Consider the following 22,858-nt stretch of genomic DNA (forward strand, 5'->3'; position numbering starts at 1 on the left):
TGATTGCAGCTTTGGCTGGTTTTAAGGCAGTAACCTGATGAATCTCACTTTTGGATCAGCATTACTTCAGGCAGGATGAAGTTCTGACTCCCCAGATTTTGCACCAAACACAACATTACCACAAGAGCCAGCTCTGCAAGAAGAGTCAACATCCACAACCTCACAACAAGCATCTTCCATCCATCTTCCAGAGGTAGATCACAGTATTAGTAAGCAATATAATGAATTAATAAAATGAAATCTGATGGCAATGGCTTCAAAGCAAAGGCTCAGAGCATCTCTTGGTGCTCTCTGAGTCTGCTCATCCTCCAACAACTCCCTGCCTGAAAGGCTCTCAGGGTGTTTTAGATCCACATCTCTGCCCAAGAGAGACCTGCCAGGAGGTAATCCCAGGGAGTAGAGATCAAAACTTCCCCTGGAGCTTTCATTTCCCTTTGCCACACACCCCATCATGGTCAACCCCACCATTGTTTGAGAGAAAATTGCTCCACCAAGCCTTGCAAGCAAAAGGAAAAACATGGGGGGAAGCAAACAGTAAATTGTTCTGAAGAAAACACAAAATTAGAGGTAAAATTGCTGTGGATTCATACTTTTTAAAATCTATTTGACTACTACCACTGGAGAGTGATCTTCCAATACTTCCCTTACCTTAGAACATTCAGACTTTGTTTTGCTGCATTTCTACAAAAAGAGAATTACTCCTGATTATACTCTCTGGAGGAATATATTTTTTAACAGATTTTCTTCTGTCTCCCCTTCTTTTTTTTTTTTTGTATTTTTTGAAGTTCAAATATACTCCTTTCAAAGACTGACAGTAAAATCAGGAACAGATTGAAACAGCTCTGAATAACAAACTCTGGGAAAGCAATACCAGAACTCAACAAACAATGGGAGAGGTGTAACTGTAAATGAAGTAGCTCCTAGTTTTACACCTGTAACACACTTCCTTTTTGAGCAGCTAATGAAGCAAAGATAATTACTGGTGCTGCTGTGAATTACTGTGCCAGGGAAAGAGGAAAACACCAAACCAACCAAACCCTTCCACTGTGGTTAGTGGAGCGTGTAAGAAACTCTGGGTTTGGCTCAAAGCGAAGAAGCAGCAACAATTCTACACCCAGAGAATTCCATGGCCTTCCAGGTGTGCAGCAGGTGAGGCCCAGGTGCTCCATGGGAGTGGAAGGGCTCTCTTAGCACAACGCTCCACCCTTGGAATCGAGCGGCAACTTTAAAGAGCTTCCCTGGGAATTGTGTTGAGTTTCTGGAACAGCCACTTTACTGTCACTGCATTTTATGAAGCAGCCAAACCCAAACTGATCCAAGTGATTGGCTCAGGATGGCTCCAGCCCGCTTGGCCAGCTCAGGAGGGACATGCTGGAATGAAGTAGGAGTTTGTCACTCTGTTTGTCACTCAGTGAAGTCCTCCAGCTGGGGTAAAATCTGCCACATCCCTTGCTGAGCTGTGGGAGCTCTAATGCTTTTGTGTGTTGCTGCTACTGGTTTCATCTTGAGCACCTCTTTTTATCCTCAGCACTAAGCAGGAGAGATTAAAGAAAAAGACAAAGCTGATCATACCTGAAAAATTTGGTGGCCTTCCAGGACAGGGTTACAGCGCTGGGGGAGAAGGGAAGAGCAACTGATGTCATCTGCCTGGATTTGTGCAGATGGATGCTGTCCCACATGGTATCCTCGGCCCTAAACTGCAGAGGCATGGATATGACAGATGGATAACTCCATGGACAAGGAATTGTCTGGGTGTTTGCAGTCCAAGAGTTGCAGTGGATGCTCGATGTCCAAGTGGGGACCAGCGACAAGTGGCAACTCTTGATGCCCACACTGTTCAACATCCTCATGGGCAACAGCAGGGTGGGGCCCAGGGCAGCCTCAGCCCCTTGGCTGCTGGCTCCCAGGTGTGTGGTGCAGTCAGGGGCTGGAGGGATGGGATGCATCCAGAGGGGCCTCGACAGCACCGGGGGTTTGTCTCGTTAGAAACAGCTCAGTGGAGACAATGGAAATGTCCCTCCTGTATTGTCACACTGCTTGACATGCCACACTTGTGCCCCTTTCCCTTGGGATTACTCTTCCTTCTGCTTTATTCTTGTCCTTTTACTGAATTGTAAGGCAGAAAAAGAGAAAGCCATTCATAATTCAGAGCTGCAGAAACGACAACATCCCGAGGGCTGCAAAGTCTAGACGGATAACAAACAAAGTTTGGGCAGAGCATTCTTCTCTCATGGCTGTGGTTAAGGATTTAAACGTCCTACTTCTTCACCAAAATCCCCTTGACCTTAGTTTTGTACACCTCTAGCTCAATTTCTCAAGGGCTTTCCACAACAGTTCCTGTCTCAGGAGTGAGACAATTCTCAGAGTTACACCGGAAAAATTCAAAATGCAAAACTTCAAGGAAAGGAATGTGGTAAATCTAATGGGCAGCAGAGCTGGACCTTCCTGAGGGCCTTGGGTACTTCCCTCTGCCACAGAGACATCATTATCAGACTCTGACCAGACAGGAAAAACAGCCAGTTCTCCCTGTAGCTCAGAAGTGCACCAGGTACAGCTAAAAACACTATAAAACCCTCACAGTGTGCATTCAGAACTTGATACACCTACAGAGATTGCTTTTTTAATTGTTTTTAGACACTTTTCAAAAAAAACTAAGCTAAAATAAAAAGACCTTTTTACTCCAGGCTGAGAAAGCTTCCAGAGAAGGTGATGTTTCTATAGCTATATCAGCTGCAACTTACATTTTAAGGCTATAGCAAAAAATATTTTCTGAACAAAAAAGGGGTTTAGTGCAGTGCATAAATGGCTGAAATACAGCAGCTATTACAGGAATGGAAAGAGGCTCCAATGCCTACATAAATTGATAGATCCATTTCTGGGTGAGATACACAAGGTGGTGAAGGAAACCCTGTATTACAGTAATGGGAGAGCAGAGCAGCACCTGGGTGGGTAACAAATGTGTGGGAATTGTCTCTCCCATTCCCTGACACACAATTACTGATTTACCATTGAGTTTCCAAAAGACATATCCCCACAAACACAAACTGCTGGGGAAGGCTCTGCTGTGAATTCAGGAGCATTTTTAGTGGTAATGCTTCAAAGAGCTCAGCTGCTCCCTCAGACACCAGAGCTGGTTCACACACAGCAAACAGGGTAAAGGGGCAGCTTCTGCTTCTTTCACCCATGAAATAATCATTACTATGCCAAGCTACCAATAAGGACATTCCCCTCTGATCTACTGTGCCACATACAAAATTTACAAGTTTAACATTTGGGCTTCTTTCCCCCCTTACAGGATTTTATTTTTCTGAATGACATCAACTAAACAAGATAAAAATGGGATAATTGACACATTACCCAGGACCTTCTTTAACACATAGTGGATGTGTTGACTGCTGAAGCCATTCAGCAACACTGACACACCTCAAACATGTTCCCTGTTAATTCCTGATTTAGCCATTACAAATTCACTTGTGGACCATCAAATTTGAGAACTGGTAGCATTCCTCACTCCCTGTTTTGACAGACAAAGGTTACCAGCCAAACTAAAGATGGAGATGAGCCATCTGCTCCTGCACTGCTTGTTTTTACTAAAGCTGTGCTTAGAAACTTGAACTGAGATCAGGGACCTGCTAACACTTCCCATTTGGAACTGAAAGCAGCTGCATTTCTGGGTAATTGGTTAATATGATTTACAGCACAGGGTACAAGAGTAAGGGGACTGATGGCAGGGCTGTGGTTGGCCTTCAAGGGCCAGACCCATCCCCTCCCCAGCAGAACCCAGGGCTAGAAGGGACCAGGAGCTGTGGAAAGGGATGGGCTTGAAGGCACAATTACTCCAACTTTTTATCTAGTGCAGGATGGGGTGGCTTCACTTCAGCAGCCCCAGAGACTGCACCGGGGTTTGCACAACCCTGGAGGTCTCTTGGTGAGGAATGAGCCACCTCCAGCCCTGCAGCAGCACCTTCCCCTGCTCCAGCAGCTCCTCCACTCCCAAACTCCTGCAGCAACGCATTCCCAGCAGCTCCCAGTGGTGTCCAAGGTGGGGAAGGGACCAGCACTGTGTGTGTGAGGACAGGAAGGTCTGTGCAAAACCAGACCTAAATCACATGAACATTGCACTGACCTCAGTCTGGGCTGTACAGCAGGAGCAGACAAGGAAAGTTCTGCCTCTCAGTTCTTCCCATCCTGCAGGATCTCTTAACTGGGCTTAATTGCCACCGTGTCCCTGAGGTTTTGGCAGGAATGAGGCTACTTCTTGTTTCATCCAGGCTGATTTACCACGCAAAACTGTGGGGAGAATTACAATTAAACAAGGCACAAGGCATTCTGATTTGCTGAAATACCCAGAAATGTAAATTCATAGGGTTTTTTTGGTCTGTTAAAAATGAGTGTAAAAATTATAAACTGTTCTATTTGAATACAATTTTTTTTTTTCATTTTAAATGCTATTTTCTCTCTACCCCCAAGAGCCTGCTGTTCTGCATACAGGATATTGTTATGACTGAATACTATTTCTCTAAAAATGGTCTGCATTTCTTGGCAGGAAGGAGCAGAGTTACACACAGAACAGAAAGGCAGTGGTAAAGAGGATTTGCCTTGTTCTGCCAGATCTACCAGCAACCATTCACACACCTGCTCACTCCAGCTGCTAAACTGTGTCCCCGAGGGGTCCACACAGAGCTCAGGGCCAGCACATCCCATGGCACAGCTTTCATTCCACATTTGCCCAGCCCAGCACACGGGCCAGGGAAAGGAGCTGGCCTGGGCTGAAGGAAAGCTGAAGTTCTTCAAGGCCCCAGACACAAATGAGGGGAAAATAACACACAGTCCTTCCTTTTTTTTAATCAGGTTTGCTGCTGTTCAGGATGTTCCAGTGACTCAGAACTGGCTGAGAGCATAGGAAAGTGAAGTTGGAGCCTGGTATGGAGCCCAGAGTGCCAAATCTCTCCCTGTTGGGAGGCAGAGGTGGGCTGGGAGCCATCCCTGCTCCAAGATTCAGCACCCCCAGCACACCTGGGGGTACCAGCAGAGAAGGGATCACCTGGGAGAAAGCTCTGTCCTGCTCTTACCTCTTCCCCAGGAAGGATGGAAAGATAAATCAGTCTTTGGAGGGGAGCAGAGGGGCAGAATCACCTCCCTCAACCTATATACACCATGAAAGCCTTTATAGACACATATTTTTATATATATCATGAAGACATTTAGGTATTTATAGTCATGAAGACACATAGGACACGTTCATCCTCTTGGCTGAGTTGTTCCAAGCCTTCCTTCCACACCCTGACCCTGTGACTGCTGCAGGTACCTGGGGGATGGCAGCTCCAGCCCGAGACCCACAAAACCCTACACCTCATCTTCTGCACTAGACAATCCTAAACGGGTGGGAAAAGAGGGAAGAAAAAAAAAAGTCAGCTGCAGGGGCAGTTCAGACAGCTACAAGGAAGCCCAAGTTCTATAATCATTTGTTTCCAAGACAAAAACTGAAGTAGGAAAGAAAGAAAGCAGCAAATGGGCTTCTTAAAATATAAACTTCTCCAAATAAAATATAATCCTGTCAACTGTTGTCTTCCTGTGAGATCTCTGCTAAAGCTGCAAGGTGTATTAGGAGTTGAAGAAACCATAAACTCACCTATAAGTCTCTCTAATTTACAGCTGCCTGACAGTCCCATCCTGCTGAGCCATTCCCTGGTGTGTTCCTGTCGTCACCTCGGCTGCTCCCTGAGGAATAAAAACACGATGGAGATGGGATGAACCACTATGGAGATGGGATGAACTAATCCATTCAGGAGGCTTCCCAAAGTTGGCCTGGGAAACACACCATGTGCAAGGCTTTCTTAGCCCTCATCTGCTCACGGTGCCATCCCCATCAGTGCCCACATCCCTGTCCCTGCCCACATCCCCCCCACACGTGGCCTCTCCTGCAGAGAGGGGCTTTGCCAAAAGGCACAGTCACCCCTTGGGGTGAGATCTGACACCTTCACCTGGTGTGGTGGCCCCTGAGCTGCCCCAACAAACCAAACCCCCACAGGAGCACAGCTCAGGAGCTGCTCTGCACCTCCTGCCACTGCTCAGCTGGTGCCCAGCACTGGTGGGTGCACGTGGGAACTACCCAGCCCTGACAATGTGGGACCACGTGGGACATGGGCTGGGGAAAAATGGGATATAAGAATGGGTTACGTTTCAAAGACTGTAGGGAATTCAGCAGCCAGCTCTGGAATCACAGAACCACAAACTGGTTTGGGTTGGAAGGGACCTCAAAGCCCATCCAGTGCCACCCCTGCCATGGGCAGGGACACCTTCCACTAGCCCAGGTTGCTCCAACCTGGCCTTGGACACTTCCAGGGATGGGGCAGCCACAGCTTCTCTGGGAACCTGTGCCAGGGCCTCACCACCCTCACATATTCCTTCCCAATATCTCATCTAAGCCTACCCTCCTCTCATCCTCTTCAACAGTATCATACATTCTAAATACACATTTGTGGCAGCCAGGGAAGATTCAAGAGATTTTCACCAAGATGCATTTTGGAAGCTGATAAAAACCATGTCAAAGGTGCTGGAAGAATGGAGACTTCTCCCTGTCAAGGTCACGTTGGCCTCAGTCTGGTAGAGCACTTAAACACACATATAATTTCCAGCACACAAATAATTTCACTGTAAACAACATTAAAGCAGCTTAAAAGATCAAGGCTAAAATACCCACAACCTTTCCTTATGAAGCCTTAAAAGTACAAGACAGTCTATTAAAGCTGTTTGCCAATATAACATCTCCCCGAAGAGCTGATCTTGACCCTTTTCATTCCGAAGAGTAAATATGTTTATAGAAATATTCAACAATTAGTCACAGGAGGAAGGAAAACTTAAGTCACATCATATTATAAATGAAAAGTCCCTGTGGTAATGAGCTGTAACTCAACACCTTTGCAGTGTTATTGCTTGTAATTACCCTGTTCAAGGCTCCACAGCTTCAAACTTCACTCCAAGCATGGAAGTTAAATTTATTTAACCAGCCTTCCTGCTCCTCCTGCTCTGCAACACCACCCAGGAAGGAGTTGTATATAGGGCTGTCCACGTCCAGCCGAGAGCAACAAAGGCAATACCTGATGGTGCCAAAATCATTGTCACCAAGAGCACAGTAGCCCATTATTAGCTTGTCAGGAATCTCTGATTTAAAGGCCATAAAAGCTATATTTTATCCTGGATTTTGCTATATCAAGGAGTTTCTAGCCTGGACGATTAAACTGCTAAAGAACTGAGAACTCCCCGATCCTAATTGTATTTTTTCCTTGGTTGTGCTGTTGGTATTTGGTTCCAGGTTCTGTGCACAGGCACAGGATGAGAGAAACAAGGTGTACAGTGCTAATGTAAGGAAACAACTGAGAACAAGCTCTGTTTCACCCCTGGGATTCATTGACAAAGCACAGCTACAAGGTGTTCACACACCCCAGTGACAGAGACCCAAACAGAAGCTGCTTCATTTCCAAATCCCTCTCACTCAGTCCCCTCCTCCTTCCCTCATTCCCCATGACTCTGGTAGAAGACAATGTATTCCAAGAAGCCAATTAAGGCAGACAACAGGTTTCCTATAAATTGGGAAAATGAGATTAAAAGTGCCTGTCCATTTTCATGGGCAATTTTTTCAGTTGTGCCTTTTGTAGCAGATTTTGCAATACTGTTTTCTCGTGGCATGGAGGCAAATACAACCTGTAATCATTTTAAAATCCAATAGCAGGACTGTCATTTTCCATGTGGCAAGAGAATTACTGCCCAGCTTCTCTTCCAGGATGGCAGAAATGTCTGGGAGGGAAGGAATCCCACCGATTTGGAAAGCTCTGCTTCCACCAGGAAATTAAAAGAGAGTTATTTCCCTTCTGTCAAAACAATAAGTCCTGGAACGTGCTTCAATTTTCCCACAAAATGGACCATAAGGGAATGAAAAAACCATATCAGAAAGACTGCTGAAAAGGGAAAATGTTCTCCACAGAAGGATTCTAGTCTAAGGCAGAGATATTGGGAACTGGTCCAGGAAATGGAGGTTGGGAAAGAAGGTGCCTTGGAGCTGCCTGGGACATGGACAGCCTTGCAGAACCTCTTTGGTTGGATCAGAGCTTGCAGAGACAAGGAGACCCCAGGAAGGTGCATCCAGTGGCAGATTGTTCCCTCTGCCTGGACACGCTCAGCAGCACAGGCAGGAAAAAAAGCCTTGGATTTACCAGGAGCCTGGTGAGAACCTCCAGATGCCACAGACAGGGGGTTCATGGGGTTTTTAACATGAAATCATAGGAAGGAACCTCTGAGATCATCCAGTGCCAACCCCTGCCACGGGCAGGGACACCTTCCACCAGCCCAGGTTGCTCCAAGCCCTGTCCAGCCTGGCCTTGGACACTCCCAGGGATCCAGGAACAGCCACAGCTTCTCTGGGCAACCTGTGCCAGGGCCTCCCATAACATGAGACCTTTCGAACTGACACCTAACTCCTTTAAATTCATGGTTCCTTGTGGGAAACCACCAAAACAGGCACTGGAACAAATGTTTGCTAATGGGAAGGAAGTTTTCCTGCCCCTGTGTTCATGGCACTGCTGGCAGGAGGGCTCAGCTGGATGTCTGGGGGTGACAGCCTGGGGTCTCTCTCAGAGGGACCCCTCAGTACCTCCCAACAAATCCCAGTTCTGCTGGCAAGTACTGAGTGCTTCTCATCAAATCTTCACATCAGGGTCAAAGCCAAGGCTGGGACAGCTGCAAAGCACCAACCCAAGGGCAAGTCCAGAGGATTTATAACTGTGCCCAAGGTGAGCATCCAACCCTGCAGAGGAGACGTGACCACGAGCATCTCGCAGTCATTAAAGGCACAAAAGATCCTCCTGGGTACAAACATGTTTTGTTTGTGGTTTGGGATTGCTTTTTTAGAAAACTCATGAGGGTCTTGAGCACTACAAAGATACAGAGAGTGTTATGAGTTATTAAAAAATGAGTTATTATAAAACAATTACATAGAACTCTCAAAAAAGTATTTGGGGGTTTTTTTTCCCCTCCATAAAAAACTAGCACAGTCAAATGAACAAACCTGGGAGAAGATGTGTTGCCTTGCAGGAGTTTCCTGCAGAGCATGAGCCACCCATGCTCCTGTTCCCCTCTGGAGACTGGGTTCTTGCCATGCTGGTGGACCTTGACCTGCCCTAGGGGTTGGATGCCACGGGAGGCACAGTTTGTCCCAGGAAACAGGAGCAGACTGGGATGAGACACTGAGACAAACAGATTTAAAATCCCATCAAGCTGTGAGTCAGCACAGAAAAAATCAAACTATTTAAACAAATATTTCCGGTTGGACAGGCAGAGTGATGGCATCTGAGGCTGGGGAGGAGAGGGATACCCACCCCTGGAGGTCTGTTTATATGGAAACTAGAAAGTTGCATCCAATGCCTTTTGCTACCCAGCAAATTTCTTGTGGAAGCCAGAATAGCAGGGAATTTTTATGAATTGAAATAGAAACTATAACCATTTGATTTGTAAACTGTCCCTCAACACTGCTGCTGGGGGGAGCAGAGGGGGCCCAAGAGCAGCCCCCACACTCTCCATCAGCCTCCATCTCCCCCCAGCAGCAGCACAGGAAACCCCCTCCCTTCACTCCCTCATCTCCCCATCCCAGCTCGGCACAGCCCTGGAATGCACCCGAGGAAAGATCCCCACAGGTGAAATGAAGGAGGCTCTTTTTGTCTGAGGCAGCAGCAGCTTTTGCTAATCCCATCTCAGCTGGAGCTGGTGCTTTGCATATGTTATGGAAAGGACAGTCCCCCTGTTCTTTATATGTTCTGGGAACATTTTCCTGAAAGCAATCCACCACAAAAATAAAATCAACAGCTCTGCACTGAGCAAAACCAGGAGAGCAGGGTTAGAGAAGCTGAGCAGCACTGCTGTGATGCACCCTGCTGGGAGGAGAGGAGAAGCAATCCTGGAAGTGGTGAGAAATGCTGGAGCCACACCTGACAGCCCTGGGACCCTCCTGGGGCTGGAGCAAAGCTGTGCCATCCCTTCAACTAAAAGTGACACCTTCCTATAAAACCTCCTGGAAGCACACACACGCCTTGGGTGACACACAGTGACCTGCAGGATCCAATCAAACGTTCTATTGCTGAGGAAAACCAGCAAACAGATGCAAAGAAGCTCCATCCCCACAGTGTTGCAGCATCTTCTCACCAGGAGCCTCCAAAAGGCCTCGTGTCTCCGGTGTCCAACAGGACCAGGGACAGCTCCAGGAGGGAAGTGTTCTGTGGCATTCCCAGCTTTCAACAGTTCTCTGGATTTTTAGGAGCAATTTCAGCTTCCCAGCAGTGGCTCAGCTCATCCCTCCCAGGAAACAGCAGTGCCCAGGAGTTGTCAGTGGCAGAGGGAGTGTTTTATCCAGACTCAGAGTCACCTCCAGATGCCTTTGCCCTGCCAGGCTCTGCTCTGGGAAGTTGTGCTGGCAGGGAGATAAAGTGGGACACGGTGAACAAACCCATCCTGCTGATGGAAAACAGGATGATGAGCATGACCAAAGCAGTGGAACAGCCATTAATAAATAATAGTCATGATAATAGGGGAATAATAAGTTATTAACAGCAAGAATAAAGAGAATTTCCATGGTCTGTGGTGCTGCTCAATGTTAGAAGCCACTCCAGACATCATTTCATCACAAGTTGTCCCAGTTGCTCCCTAAAGCACTTTGGAGGACATGTTTTGATTTTGAAAACTCTGGCCTGTGTATTCTGACTATCACAAATATTAGTTATATTTCCAGGAGAAATTAGCAGGTTTAAAATAAAAGAGAAAAAAAACCATCAAAGTGCTATCACATCGATAAATTAAGCAGCTTACAGGTAATTTTTGAAGGATTCACCACTGCACATCACAATGTTGTAACACCCTTTCATTCCACAGAGTGAACAGTTTTGAAGGAGCATCTGAATAAATCATTAATGAGTTGTAACAAATGAATAAATGCAAACAATGCCTAAAAACTCCACAAAAAAAAAAAAAGCTATATTTCCTTAATAAGTTGCTTAGTGATCGTTATGGCCCAATAATAATTTTGCCAAATTTCAGATCTTCCAGTTTTCCCATAAAAATACATTTTTACCCAAACTACCCATAATAGTTGTATTAGTTTTGTACTTACATACCTTGGCACCCCCTCACTATAAACAACAGTTCTTTTGGTGACTGGACATACTTATTTGCAGTTTAATAAATAGCATTTATACTTGTCACTGTTTTTCTTCTAAACACTGTCTCACGGACTGTCTTTGTTAAATATACAGTTTGATGAAAAATTATTTGCAATGCTTAATCAAATCAAACTAAATTCAAGCTAGCACTGACATCTACATGAGATATAAGTGTTATCTTATTTTTATTTTCCAGTTATTTTTAGCTCTATTTATGGCTGTGTAGTAAATACCTGTAAAATTAGGCACTATTTATAATTTCAAATTATAGCTGTGCATATATAACATAACATTTGTGTTTGCAAGAGCTGGTGGGTATGAGGGGAAAATGGTAAGGATAAGGTTTGCTTTGCCCTTTTTTCCAGGTAAAACAATTTCATAACCCCCAAGACTAAGGGATATGACACTCTGGAGGAAGAGAAAAATTATTATAAAATCTCCTCTTGTCCAGAATCCCAGACAGGAATTTTTCTTCAAACCACGGGTCAAAAGCTGCTTTAAAACCCATCACTGGAGTAATTTCAAACTAGAACTAAGCTTTAGGAAGCCTTTTTAAGCAAGTGTTTCCCAAAGTAATCCTGTATTGGCACTAGAGAAGATTGAAGGAACTAATATGGCTCTCCCCTCCATAACTCCAAATGTAGATCTATTAAGAGGACACAATAAATCATGAAAATCTGTCACAGCTGGAGACAACAGAATGAGTTGGAAAGCAAGGATTAAATAAAGTTTAATAAAAAAGGATTATGAAGCAGTGATAAATGGGAATCAATACTTATTGTGTAATTCTACCATATGTCTTTGACATGAAATATCCCAAAGTGTCCAAGTTATTTCCAGTATTATCTGTTTTTCAGCTCAGGAAGCATTTCAGAGGCTGCTTCGAGTCACAGACTCTTACTGGGGGTACCAGTAAATGTTGGTTATTAAATAACAGGGAAGTGAAATGTCATCCCTCATCTTGTCAAGAAATGACCACCACAACCTTTAGAGAAATTATTATTTATAGTAATCAAGAGAGCCCAGGAAAAACAGCCGAGGAAGGGGGAGCTCACTGAGTGAAGGTACCTGGTGGGGGAAAGCAGGTGACAGTCCCTCACAGGGGGTGGTGCAGGCCAGCATCCCTCTGATGGGCACTTCCAGGGCTTGTCCTTGGCATCTCCCACCTGCTCCTCTCCCAGGGCTCTGTTTACAGGGAAAGCAGAAGGATACAGGTCTTAAAAATGGAACTAGACACAGTTTACATTCTTAATTCTCCACCATGTCCAACCTGCACTGGTGAAAACACAGCATATCAAAACAGAGTATATTAACATTTGAACACACATTATTATTTTAGGCAATACTTTTTCATCTTAAAGGTCTTTTCTGATGTAAATTACCAGGATTCCAAGTACTGCCAGCAGGTCCCATGCATTGATTTCCCCCTGGTAAAACAGCAGCTCTTAATTTAAATAAGATAAACAATTGGGAATCTTGCAGGGGGAAAAGTCTTATCAAACTGCTGGTATCATCTCAGAGTTTTACAGTTCCATTATGTTGGAGAAGCAATTGAAATGGTCAGGGCTCCTTCCCTGCACTGACAGTCGTGCAAGAGTCAGAGGGAGAGTGGAACTGAGACACACAATCTTCTGAGGAGTGTTTTCTTGGAATGGATGACTTGTGTTTAAAGCTTAATAGAGCTCAGGCAATCTCGTCTCCCTGCCCATCCAGAGGAGGAAGAGATCATAAAAGGATGGACTTGGAGACGAAATGAGACTTTCCCCTCCATCCAGGGAGATTGCTCTGCCTCCAGAGCGGGAGACAGGGATATTTCCTGTTTGTGAGGAACTATTCCCAACAATCACTGCTACATTCAGGAGAAAAATAGCTTCAATTTCCACGTACAGAATGTACCCAGTGATTTTGCCAACTCATATTCTTCCCTGTTAAACATTCCATTTATCTTGCTGTTGGCAGGAGGCGCAGGAGCAGCTCTGCTGCCAGCGCCGGCGGAGCCGGAACGGTGACCCCTCTGTTTGCAGACACGGGGGAGAATTTTCTCCTTGGAAAAGGCATGGATGTGACAGCTGAGAGCAGAGCCTTGCCATCCATCCCCACGGAGTCTGCCCAGTGCTGGGAGCTCATGCACAGGAAGGAGAGAGACCCACGGTGTGACTATTGGGGATGGTCCTTGTGGGTCCCGTGGGATCCTCCCATGATTCCATGATTTACCAGAGAGCCAAAGATCAGCCACCCCACCCCTACAGCCCACTCCCAGACTTTTCCCTCAGCAAAGCAATTAAAGCTTCCAGCAGGTGACTGATGTTGCTTTAAGGGGTGGTTAGTCAGCCCAGTGTATATTTAGTATAATTCAGCTTTCTCTGTTCCAGACAGATTAGATAATGTGGTCAGTGAATTTGAAAAGAATAAATGCAGAACTCATTTGCATCAGTGCTTTCAATTTCCTCAGAATGTTTTCTCATTTAATTATTAGCCCACAGTAAACTAGTTATCAATTAATTGCTAGAAAATGGAAGAGAGTGTGTGTTATTGCTTAGATCTCTAATTGCCTAGACTGGGGCTTTCTTGTTAAATGCTAATTAAAGTTTTGAAACAGCCAAACATTAGTTAACTTTAAATGGTTTAACAAGATACACCAAGGTATAAATGCATTTATATTACACATTACTTTTATACCATATTATGGGACACCCCAAGGAAAGATGACAGGGGTTGTTTTCTCTAACATATGCCAATATTTGCATGGGTTTTAATTAGATGAGAAAGGTTTTTCCCTTAATTTCATTTGTCAGATATCCAGTCAATATTGCAAATTACACATGGAAGTCAAGACAGAACTGCCTGCAAAGCCTTTCCTAATGTTAGCAGTTGTAATATGTGGTTCACACAAGGTCTCATTCTGGGGAAAAAAGAGGCCTCAGATTAATGAGAAGAATTATAAGGTGGAGACTCTGCCTGTTAACACAGCACATCTTTGTCTTCCTCTTCTGCAGTTCTGATTCCTCTCCAAGAAATAAAGCTCCACATCCCAGCCACACTCTTCACTCACCTGTTCTGGGGTCTCCATTCCACCTGAGAAGCAAAAGAGGCTTTTTCCCCTTAGTATTTATAAATATTTTTTCTTCTTAGAACCACAGAATGGTTTGGGTCCAAAGGGACCTTAAAGACACCTCATTCCCACCCTCTGCCCTGGTGATCTCATTGCCATGCAGATGATTTATGGCCAAGTCTGTAATTTCACCATTATCATCCCAGGAAAGAAGCTCATGCATGGCTTCCACACACCTTCTCAGTCTATGGAGCAACCGAAAAATATTCCTGAAAAAATATCAAACTGGATATTAATGTTAAATTAAGCTTATGGAAGTCATCCAATATTAAAACTGTAGGCAAGAAAAGATCTGTAGCAACCTCCAATGTTATTTTTAGTGTGGCATTTCAAGCCTGGGACTGAGTTCAGCTACTGGAACCAGAGATGTGCTGGATTAAAGCTCAGCCTCTCCCGCAGGCATTGCTCTCTCTTAAAAAGGCACAGTCAAAGAAGGAGAATCTCAGGGGGGCAACATCCTGGTCTTAGGGAAGTTTTCTGTCAAAACTGGAAGGTGTTTGCATGAAAAACAATGGGGTGCAAATGCAAGCAGTTTGTAGCAATCACAAGGACAAACACTATCTTTTTCTAGTGCTTCTAATTTGGACCTAATAAATAATTTCGCTGTAAACCCAGATCTCAATGAAAATATATCAAATATCCTTTGTTCAGTTCAAGCATATGTGATCTCCATATTTAGTTAGACATTGTGTAAGGCAGGTAAATATTCTGATTTATTTAGATCCTGTAGATCAAATAGAACATTTGAAACTTGACAAAGAGAGGTGGGAGAATAATACAAAACTTCATCTCTATGCTATATTTTTTCAGCAAGTGTTTTAAAAATTTGATTTAAAACCCCCCAAAATGGGTGCCCCAGTTCCAGGAGTCCCAAGCACAGCTCACAGCACTCTGAGCATCATTAAGGGAGGAGGATTTAGGAAGGCCCAGGTTAGGAGCAGTAAAACCCAACCAAAGCTACTGAGTATTTCTGAAAATGAGAATAATTTGGAGCCCTGAAGATGAGATTTCTGAAGGCACTTCAGTCATGAGAAGTGTAAAAGCCTCATTGATTTTCAGTGGAACTTTATCTCCCTGGACAACTGAAAATCCCCTTTCAAATGTCAAAGAAGCCAGAAAGGTGCAGTTTTGGCTGAGATTTGATTGCCACTGAATTACACCTGGATATGCCCTTTGGTACTTTCAGAAACTTTCAAACATTCCAGCTGCTGCATTAATCTAAAATTGGTCTTTGATCTAGAAATAGGTGCCAGTGGGTTTATTAATCCACCTGAAAGAGAATAACCAGATGCTTTAGAGCCTGAAGCTGCTGCTCCAGATTCCCTTTCTCCAGGTCTGAGCAGTGTGAGCCCAGAGACAGAGCAAACACCAAATGGAACAGGAGAGGGGGATGGAATACTAAGCAGATCTTGGAGCTGGAGAGCTGCATCCCAGGGCAGCAGCATCTCCCCAGCCATGGAGTAGGAGCTGTACATTGGATTAAACCCAGCCTGGGCTCCATGTGTTCCCTCCACCCCAACCAGACAGCTAATAAAGCAAACATTGCCTACTTACAGCCAATTATTATAATTACTGGGTACATTCATTCTTATTTTAACTCAGTAGAAATAGAAAATTCCTTTTTTATCCCAAATTGTCCTCCAGACTGACTGAGCCACGAACAGAACGTGGATGCCCAGTTTCCCTGCCTGATAATGAGCTTTTTTTCCCCGAGTTCATTCAAAAAGTCAGCCCTCAAGGCTAAATTTTCCAGGAATTCAGACACAAAAGGAGGTGATTGTGCAAGAACAACTTGACTCAGAGCATCTGGAGCTCCCCATTTGTGCTCACCCTCACCATGGTTGGTGCAGGGGAACCAGGTCCATTTACAGCTTTCATTAAGCAAATACATGGTAACAAATTAAAACTTCAATTACCTGAGTGTGGGAGATAGAAAAAGCTACAGAGAGTGAAGAGACACAGAGAATCATTTAGTTTCCTAAAGATAGCTCACTTTTTCATCTTTAATTGATTTCCCAATTTCAGCCACACACTTCACTTGTCCATCCACCCACTGACTTGTCCCTCTGGGTGCAGGAGGACCTTTGGTCACCTGGATCTGAAGGAGCAGCTGGAGGGACCACCACGGCAGGACATTTAAATAAAATCTGAATACTGCCCAAAATCACATCCTCCCTGTGAGACTGAACTCAAACTGGTCGTGGTTTGGCAGCAGAGGTACAAAGCAAGGGTTTGGAGACATCTCTGGGAGGGGAGGAGGGAGGTGGAAAGGCTTTGCATCTCCAGAATATCTAGTCAGTGGATCCATGAGAGGCAGTGGGGACAGAGCTGCTGCAGAACGAGCTCCAGGAGGGACCAAAAGGCCTCATCTGACACCACCACATTTCCAGCTCCATGTTTAAGAACATAACTGCATCAAAACCTCTCCATGTTTGAGGAAAAAGGATAAAATTTATGAGAAAACTGCCTGATAAAATAAAAGTAGGGGAAAAAACCAAACCCAAAACAAAGAGTAAAGAAAAAGCTGCCACCCAGGGTTATTAGACTGAGGTTGAGAATAGATTGTATCTGATCAAAGCTTGTACCACCAAGACCTCTACTGGAATTTTAATGAGTCAGAGGCTTCTCTGGCTATTTTGCATCCACACTTGTCTTTCAGTGGGAGAGAAGAACTGATGGTGTGAATACCTGTCTTGTGAGAGATAAAGGGAAATCTCCTGGTACCCAGGTTAATTAGAAATGAAGCTTTGCTGACACTGTTTAACAGTAAACAACCATCACTTGAAACAAACTTCACTGGACAGTGAAGTGGAATAAAGGACCTTTTGAAGGCTCTTTTCATCTACACTTTATTTCTATTAGGTAGTGATCAAAACACCTCTTTGAGGAGAGGACACCATCTCTCAGAGGGTCACGATCTCTGAAGGCCACAGGGGCAACACTGATGTTTAAACACAAGACTTTGGCCCCAGCCTCGTGTCCATCCTCCAAGAAAAGCCCTTTGATCATCTCCAAGTAGCCACATAAAGATGGAGACCTGGAAAAACTGTTAGGAGTTGCTTTTGAGGAGGATAAATCTGAGACAGAAATTACCATCTGGCTGGAGTCCAGGTGAACACCAGTTCCTCAGAGGTCAGCTGGTTAAGAGACAACTCAGGGATAACAGTCTTCTAAAATACATATGGATAAATAAATAAAGCATATAAAGGTGTATATTGATTTATAGACATCACTTGGGAAGTAAGATTATATTCCTACTAAAAGCCAGGAACCCACATGACAGTCCTTATTCCATCAAAATACACTTTAAGCAAATTAACTTTTTCTAAGACGCTGTTAACAAAAGAATTCCTTATCCTGCATTCCTTCTCATTAAAAAGGTAATGCCATTGGTCTGCTTTTCTCCCTCAACCTTCAACTCCTTAAACTCTGATTCCAAAGGAAATATTCCTGACATGTGCCTGGTAAGGGAGAGCTCAAGCACTGGTGTCAGCACCAAAACACGTGTCTGGTCCCTGGGTGTCCTCTCACACATTCACAGTCCCCCAGCAACTGCAGCATCATTGTCTTCATTCCCTGTGGATAATTCAGTAATGGGAATATCATTGTTAGTGGTTATTAGACATATAATCTCATCCCAGCCAACCCTGCTGCAGCTACAACCTGAATGTGTGGATTGTACTTTACCTCTCAAATCACCAACATTCCCTGCATCCAGCCAAGCCCAATTCCTGCCTCCCTGACAGATTTCCTGGCTCACCAGGAATGACACAGTGGCCTCAGTTGCTTTGAACACCTTTAATTTATCACTTCTGAAACCCAGGCAGAAAGCAAGAGGTTTAATGACACACTGCCAGTATCCTCCTGCATTCCTGACACTCAAGGAACAAGGAGGAAGAGAAGGTCCGTCACTGTCTGGAGAGGAGAGGTGGCACCTGAAGGGAAGGTTGACAGAATTCCCCACCTGCCTGGACAGGTGAACAATGTACCTGCACTGGGCATTGCTGTTCATATGGTTTGACAGGGATGGGCTGTTAAAACCCACCCAGGTAACGGAAGAAATGTAAAAATAATTACATATTTATTTGGGTGTTTAGATTAAAAGTGTGTGGTGCAACAGCATTCCCTTTACAACGGCACGTGATGTACTGTTGTAATGGATAGGCTGGCTGAAGTAAAGAAATAGTTATGATATTTTTAATAAAAACCTCCTTTTCTTGTTCATTTTTGTGCACAGCAAACAGATTTGACTGTAGGTGGCTGGATCTCATTCATTAACTCCATCATGCATTGATACCACAGAATAATCTTCTCATCGGGCCAGCTGCCTCCTTGTAACACTCCTGAAGGTACTTGGAAATCCAATTTCCACGTGGAATATAAATCAGGCAGTTCTGACTCGGCCAGCAACACACAAAATGGAATATTTAAAACTTTCCCTGTGCTACAAGGCAGCAGAGGGGGGATGGACTTAGTGGTCCTACATCCCCCATGAGCTGTGACATCCCTGGCTCTGCTGGCCCTGGGATGGTCTGTCTTGCCCTCAGAAGAACAAAAATCTGTAAAAAGGTGCTACCAGACTTGCCCCGTGGGCACATCCCAAAGGGACCTGCTTGTGGTCACAGAACAACCACTGAGGGTGGAAAAGCCCTCAAGACCACAGAGTCCAACCATCCCCCAGCACTGCCAAGATCACACTAACCCAAGTCCCCAAGTGCCACATGCAAGTGGCTTTTACATCCCTGCAGAGGAATCCCACAGTAAGACAGCACAAAGATGAGTCTGTTCAACACGAGCCCACCTCACCCTTGCCCTTCCTCCTTCCCCAGCATGGGGAGGACAGAACATCAAGGAGTCCCCAGCTCCAAGTGTGTGCAGTGAACCTGCAGACCAGGCTGTTCTCCAGCCTGCCCACCCTCCTGCTCCTCCAGCAAACACCTCACCAGCCCAGCTGGGCATCTGGCTTTTCATTCCACTCTTAAATAATTTACATACCAAAATACAACCTTTAGAAGTGTATCCTCAGCCCCCCCAAAAATATTTCATACCCTTCAGAAGATTAACTTCCCTACCAGTTCTTCCAATGCATATTGCTCCAATCAAAAGCCAATTTTGTTCTATGACAGTTGTGATATTTCTAAGTGAAAATATGGCCTATTGCTTTAATTTCCTCTTATTCAGAAATCAGATTGTTGTGTTTTGCAATAGTACTGAAAAAGTGTTTTCATGCACTTTGGATTTACCCTGACTAACCCTTCCAGAAGGGTCTCTCAGTGCTCCTGCCACCATCAGGTTGTACAGAACAGTGGGGTAGGAATTCATTATCACATTGAGTTCAAAGGTGGATATTTTTAGGATGTTTGGCATTGCAGCCCATATTTTCCACCAGTGTATCACACCTACCCATTGCACTGGTGTAGTATGAACACTCTGATCTTCCAAAAAACGTGTCTGGTTAGTAGAAAGGTTATTTAATAACAAACAATTTCCAATCCCTGAAATCAGCAGCATGAAAATGTGTCCTGGATTTTGGGAGAAGAGCAGGGCTGGGGCTTTCAGCATGAGGTAGACAGAGTAAGAGGAGAGAAAGCACTGGGGACACAACAGAGACCAAGTGTCCAAAGGTCTAAGGAGAAGAGTAAAGCAGCAGCCACTCCACTGCAAAGCTCCATTCTTGGTACATAATTGTTCCCTTGGAGCCCAAGTCCTGGTGACTATTTTTTATACCCCCATGAAAATCTGTTGGTCACTGCAGCATCACAATAAAACACTCCTCACCTGGAACTGCTGGAGTTGACAAGCAAGAACTGAGACAAGGAGAGAACTACAGCATTTCAAAAAAAGAAAAAAGTCTCAGTTTCTAAACCAGTCTAGAAAACAGTAAACACATTTCTGTGTTTCCAAATCACTTAACAAGCCTGAGTTGGAGTCTTGACTGTCCCAGGACAGGGAGACAAGAAACAACAGGAAGGTTTCTAAGCATCAGACCCAGGCAGCTCTGGAGGCCCCAAACTCTGGGACCCCAAAGGGCTGATCAGGTTCAACACCAGCCTCCCCCAGGAGCTGCCAGACACCCAGAGGAGAATTTATTCAAGGCCAAGATACACTTTGGGGATCACAAATCCTGCTAGAACAAGGGTTTGCCAAAAGTTTCCAATCACCCTGTTTGAAGTGACTTGGATTTCAGTGGCTGACTGAAGTCACCCACCTGCTGAGCCACACAGGGCACAGGGAAAGTTTGTGGGAGGAGATTTCTTTGCTGTCTAAAGCATCACTGAACTAGTGAATCCACATGGATCCAGCTTTGGAAGCCATTGAGTTGGAAATGGTTGGAGGCAGAGAGCACAGGAGGACATTTCTTCTTCTTCCCCTGCTCTCTGAGCTTTCAGTGCTGCTGCCACAGCCAAGCCACGGGGCAGGACAACCCTTGGTCTGACCCCTGTGGGCACCTCACGATTTCCACCAGGAACATCATTCATTCTCCCATTTATTAGCTCTCCCTGGAGCCTCGTTTACTGTCAGACCTTTTGGTTCCCACAGCACACCAGCATTCAGCAGCAAGAGTAATTGAGGCCCCAATCCGAGGGGACGTTGCCAAGCACAATCCAGTTTTATTAAGAGCACTGATCGTGATTTATTTGTGCCTGGGAGAGATTACAGTTCCATCCCCACACAGTATTACATGACCACTCTATATACTGATTTTTCAGAAATGATTGATTATAACTTCAGAACTGATTCATTAAGAAATCCTTTCACACAAAACCTCCAAAGATGTGCTGTGACTCCTTTAATAAAATACAAAGAAAATGTTTTCACGGCTTATATCAATATTACAGCAATAAGTGTAAATTCACCTCTGTCCTCATTGTTCAGATGAGCATGAAGCAGAACAAGAAATAAGGTACTTTGTCCTGTTATTGCACAATTCAACAGGATCCATGGACTGGCTCTATTACAGTAATGGGCTGCTTTGCAATTTGTATTCATTTTCTCCTGCTGTATGGCAGGCAGGATAACTTGTCCTGCTGCATTTATCCCAGATCAGAGCTTCTCCTCTATTACTGGAGCCCAGAGAGTTGAACCTTCCCAGGAGCTCTCCAGTAAATGGACTCCACTCCTGCAAAGGTAATCATTTCCACACCACTGCAGAACACGTTTACAAAACTAATCTTCTAAAGCTGAGGAGCCTCTGCATTGAATACCAAAAAGAGATTTATTCATATAGCTGCATGTTATGTATTATTGATGCTGGGCTTGCTATATCCTTGAGCAGTGCACTCAACGTCATCCTGCTGCTCTCTTGACCCAAAATGCAATTTTTTTGTTCCATTTTACTCCTCCAGTTGATCTCAAAACCCAATCAAGTGTTAAGTGGCTCACACATGTGTCCTGCACCGTGAACGATCTACGCTCCAAATTATATAATGTACAAATTATGGATCCAGGGTACAAAAATAATGCTGAATTCTGTGTTTGCTTCTTTGGCAGACTGTTACTGTTGTTGCCATCTGCATCTAGAACTGCAATTTAGAATAAAGCTGCTGGTTCAATACGATGTCTGGGGTTTAGTCTTTCTCAATAACTCTGAAGAAAAAGCCTTGATAAAAAGGGTTGGAATCAGCTTCATCCAAGCATTTAAAATTATGAAAAGATGAAGACGGGGCAGACAATTTCCTGTCAGTTAACTAATCACTTAACAATGTGACAGAAATAGTAACTCCCTGAAATAATCAGAAACTGGCTCCCAATGTCAGAACAAAAGCATTTGCCTTAATATCCACAGAGCTGTGTCTGCCTCCCTCCCAACGTTTAAATCTTTTGTTAGGGATAGCATTCCTTAGAAAAGCTGGATTATTCTCCTTGTGCCTTTAATATTAAATAAGACATCTGAACTAAAAAACTTATCTGTCAACTCTAGACCTGCCAATAGCAGTTATGTACAAACTCTTCTCTCTGTAAACTCCACCAGAAAGGTTTGGGGTTTTTTGCCATTTGGGAATCAGGGAGCATCACATTAACCTGCTAATAAAGATTCACAGAAAAAGGACTTTAGATTTAACCTGAAACAGGCCACAGGGGCAGATTTCAGAGTTGGAATCACCACAGAGTGTTTATCTGAAACATCCCTTTGGTGAGTGTAGCAATAACAGATATCACAGAATCACTGAGGTTGGAAAAGACCTCCAGGACCACGGAAATCACATCCTGTGCACTCATTGTGCCAACTGTATAGGAGTTCTCTGGGGTTTTCTGAAGTGTTATATCAGGAAATACAATACACACAGTAAAACTACAGAAATCATCACATTAGATCCCTCCAGGGAAAGCAGAGTTTGGGAGGGAGTCAGATACGTGGAGGTTTGTAGTAAAAGCCAGAACACAATAACTCTGTTTATTGGGGGTTGGAACTACATCATCTTTAAGGTCCCTTCCAACCCAATTCTGTGATTCTATAACTGCATTTAAAACCTAAAGTTAAATTCCAACCAATCATATTCATCAACCTTACCAGGACAACATCAATCCATTTCATGACAAT

Source organism: Manacus candei, unplaced genomic scaffold (genome assembly GCF_025592945.1).
Source record: "Manacus candei isolate 608988 ecotype Guabito, Panama unplaced genomic scaffold, ASM2559294v1 h1tg000025l, whole genome shotgun sequence".
Lineage (NCBI taxonomy): Eukaryota > Metazoa > Chordata > Aves > Passeriformes > Pipridae > Manacus > Manacus candei.